Source organism: Pelodiscus sinensis, chromosome 11 (genome assembly GCF_052426305.1).
Source record: "Pelodiscus sinensis isolate ZL-2025 chromosome 11, ASM5242630v1, whole genome shotgun sequence".
Classification (NCBI taxonomy): Eukaryota; Metazoa; Chordata; order Testudines; family Trionychidae; genus Pelodiscus; species Pelodiscus sinensis.
In genome coordinates, this window is record NC_143062.1 from 33,363,730 (window position 1) to 33,368,129 (window position 4,400).

Here is a 4,400-nt window from a genome sequence, read left to right on the forward strand (position 1 = left end):
TTTTCCGCAAAAAAGCCCTGATCGCGAAAATGGTGATCGGGGCTTTTTTGCGGAAAAGCGTCCATGCTTTTGTGGAAAAGCATCCGTGCCAATCTAGACGCTCTGTTCCGAAAATGCTTTTAACGGAAAACTTTTCCATTAAAAGCATTTCCGGAAAATCATGCCAATCTAGACGCAGCCTATTATTCTGTAACAGCTCTCAGAGTCAGGGGAACAGGTGTGTGTTCACAAGAAAGTGGGGGATGAGATTGGTTAGGAGCGGGTTAGGTAGTGATGTTAGCACATGTCCTTGTGTAACCTATGCAAGAGGAATGTGGGTTTTTGTCTCCCCTGTCACAAGTGAGCCACACAATAGCCACCAATCTACTTTAATTGGGAGGAGTTACTCCTCTCGCTCATCTGATAGCAACTCATCTCATATTTTTAGCTCTGTCAGATGTGGGAGCTCCTTGCAACCAGGAACATGAACTGCTCTGTGTATTGGATAGCACCAAGCATGCAATAGACTATTCATAAAATAAACACTGGAGATGAGCTACCTAGGTCGAGGATGTTGGCTCCCTGACACCAGAGCTGTTGTGAATGAATGGTGGAATGGCAGCACTCTCTTCAAGCATTTCACAGACTGGTTATGATCACACCTTTCTCTCTGGCCTGCATATTGTATATTAGATGTGACCTCCAACAGCCAATGAGTACAGGAATGGTGTTCCCAGCAGGCTGCTGGCTATCTCTTGAGGAGGTGCAACTCACAGTTACATCACACTGCAATGCACTGTTGTCACTGCCTGCATTGCTATCATTGGCCTACCTGTCTCGCAAGAACTTTAGTCCCTGGAACGGCAGCACCTTTTGGGAAGTGACATCAGAATCAAGCCCTACAGCAGCATCATGGCCAGATTAAAAAAGATTTAGATTCTGCAGTGCTGGGTTAAGGGGGGACCCTCCAGAAAGATCCCTGGGCTGCCAAACATCCAGATATTTTTGTGAGGCCCCTTTCGCCCAGTGATTAGGCTGCAAGCTCTAAAATCCCAGTGCATTATCCGGCCCTGCTTGGTAGGGGTGGGAGGGACGGGGCTGCATGCGTTGCCATCCCCACTGCTGGATGGGAGTTGCATCACTGTATGCGCAAGTGGAAGTGCCATCTCCGCACTGCCTTCACTTGCAGGCTCCGCCCCTGCAGCGTCCATTGGGCTGGAATCTCAGCCAATGGGAGCTGCAAGGGTCTGTGCCTGTAGGTGAACTCAGGGCAGCATGGCCTTTGCTGAGCCACCTGACTCCCCACCACCACCAAAAGAGAGCTGTTCCAAATAAGTGTCCCATCCCCCAACATTGCGGCCCAACCTGATTGCCCTCCTATACCATAACTCCCTCTGAGACCCTGCAACACACACCTCTATCCTGGCTCTGAGACTTCTTCTGCACACTAAGTCCGTAATTTCCTCCTAGACCCAACACCCCAACCTCGTGTCCTGAGCCGCCACCTGCACTCAAAACCCCTTGGTCTCAATCTTGAGCCTGTGCACCCTCCTGCTTCAACCCATAGCCTGCTCCCACTCTCTGAACCCAGGATCCTGGGGGAGGGAGTCTCATAAAATCTAATAGGCCTATGCCCCCAAGGAGCTAATTTGGCCCTGAGCAGTAGAAATGATTTGGGTTTGAAACCAATTCACGTATGTTAAACTTTTCAGACCCAAGGGTTTTGACTTAGACCAGAGGTTCTTAACTTTTTTACCTTCACACCTCCCCCTGAAAGTGAACTTCATGTTTACACCCCCCTGGGAGCCATTTTGTGCACACCTAGCCCCGCCCCCTCACCTGACAGGAAGCTAAGGGGCGTGGCTAGGACTATAAGAACTCTGCCAGGGAGCTCAGTCAGGGCCCAGCCTCTGAGGGAGACAAAGGCCTGCCCAGAGCTCCTGGCTGACGAGGCTGAGACCTGGCCCAGCCCTCCCACAGCCGCCTTCCCTCAGGCCAGTGAAATCTTCCCTGCCTGGGCTGCTGAGGTGATAAATTTTCTGGGAGGCACCTCACACCTCCCCTGTATCCGCTTCACACCTCCCCTGGGGAGGCACTCCTCACTGGCTAAGAACCCCTGACTTAGACTATATTAGCATAAATAGAGAGAAAGAGGGAGAAGGGCTGGGAGTAGGAAAAGTGTAGCATGGATAAATGCCAACACTAAAACCAATAGATTAGTAGGTATGATAACACTCCAAAGCCATTGTAGTCTGTGGTGTTGTGTAACTGGGTAGTTACTAGTGCAAGCTAAATGACATGAGCAATTATAGTATACAGTGTTGTAAGTGTGTTGATCCCAGGATATTATAGGACAAGGTGGGTGAGGTCATATCTGTGTGAGCTTGAAAGCACATTTTTCACCCACAGAAACTGGGCTAATGAATGGTATGACCTCACCCATCTTGTCTCTACAAACAATTACAGTCAAAACAAGGGCCAAACATTTAGCCAAGCGATTATAGCCCTTGTATCAGAACAAGTGTGGAACAGATGCAAGGTTGGGTTTGACCACAGATTTTTCTCTCTCTTTTGGGGTATTGTTGCAGAGGGTTCAAATTTAACCTAAACTGACACCAACTTGGCAAAAGGCTCATACTGCACATTCCGTCCATGCAGTAAAATTAAAATAAAACTGGAGTATAAATCATACAGCAGAGTTCTTTTCTCTGGTCAGCATAAGCTTCTCATGTCTCCCTCCATTGCCTCAATTGACAGTAGCTCCCTTCTTTTAAGGTCTTGAGCCAAAACAGGCTCAACCCTATCTAAATGAATCCAACTGTTAGGGTCTGTCTCCCCAGCGGAGCTATTTTGGGATACCAGAAGTATCCCAAAATAGCTACCCCATGCCTTTTGAACATGCTTGCCGTTTCAAGATAGATCTTGCTATTTTGTGCTATTTTGGCATCCCTATAACCCTCGTTCCAAGAGTTACGGGTAAGGGATGTCTCAAAATAGCTCCTTATTTTGAAATCTGGTGCTGTGTAGCTGTGCCAAATTTTGAAATACGCTTTTTAGAAATTCAGTCGAAATAAGATATGCAATTTGCATAGCACAAATTGTGAATCTTATTTTGAGTCTATGGTGCTGTGTAGATGCACCCCGAGCACTTGAAACCTGGCTTGAAATTAACCCTCATTGCCCCAGTCAAGTCTGGTTTGGCAGGCTCTTCTAGGGCCACCACTGGATAGGACATGGTTTTGAAAACTGGGTACTTTTTAGAGGGTAATATGAAGTCCTACATACTCTGGCCCTCATAATAGGCTGGTCAAAATTTTTCCAACTGTTTTTGACAGAAAATTGGGTTTTTGACTAAGGATTTTGTAGAAAGTGCCTGCTTTCCATGGAAATTTTTGGTTTTTGTCAAAATATTTTGGTCAAAACCCAAAAGTTTGGGCCCAGAATGGGCACTGTTATGCTTCATAAAAGTGATAATTTGCATCTCCTGTCCTCATTTTATGTGTTGTGATTCCCTGCAGGACTACATCTCCCATAATACATCATAGTCTCCCCTGACAATAAGGTGACACCTGTGTAACTTGGAATCCCTGGCAACAGTGCAGTCTGGGATATGGTGTCCAGCTACAGAGTCTGGTACGTGGGGGGTGGAGGGAATGGGGAAACAAAAAGCAAACTGCAAGTCCAACTCCCATTTTCAGCCAAAACTTAACTATCTCATGGAAAATGTAGATGGAAATAGCAATTTGATTCATTTAAAAATTTCAGGGGCAAGAGAAATTTCAGTTCACCTCTGCCTCGCAGCCCTAATGTAAGCAATGTCAGAATCTTACTGATGAAGTGTTTTGTTTAGCATTGGAAAAACTACATGCTAAATTTTAAATTGCTGAACACCCGAATTCTGTAAGGAATAAAGCACATGTGTGAGATCTGGCAGCAGTTCTTTCCTTTCCAATGTGAATTATTTATTGAAGCATTTGTACTATATCCATCCCTGTTACTGCCAATCCCAAACATTCAGGCTACGTCTACACTGGCCCCTTTTCCGAAAGGGGCATGTTAATTTCACAGGTCGTAATAGGGAAATCCGCGGGGGATTTAAATATCCCCCGCGGCATTTAAATAAAAATGTCCGCCGCTTTTTTCCGGCTTTTAGAAAAGCCGGAAAAGAGCGTCTACACTGGCCCCGATCCTCTGGAAAAAAAGCCCTTTTCCGGAGGATCTTATTCCTATTCAAAGTAGGAATAAGATCCTCCAGAAAAGGGCTTTTTTTCCGGAGGATCGGGGCCAGTGTAGACGCTCTTTTCCGGCTTTTCTAAAAGCCGGAAAAAAGCGGCGGACATTTTTATTTAAATGCCGCGGAGGATATTTAAATCCCCCGCGGATTTCCCTATTACGACCTGTGAAATTAACATGCCCCTTTC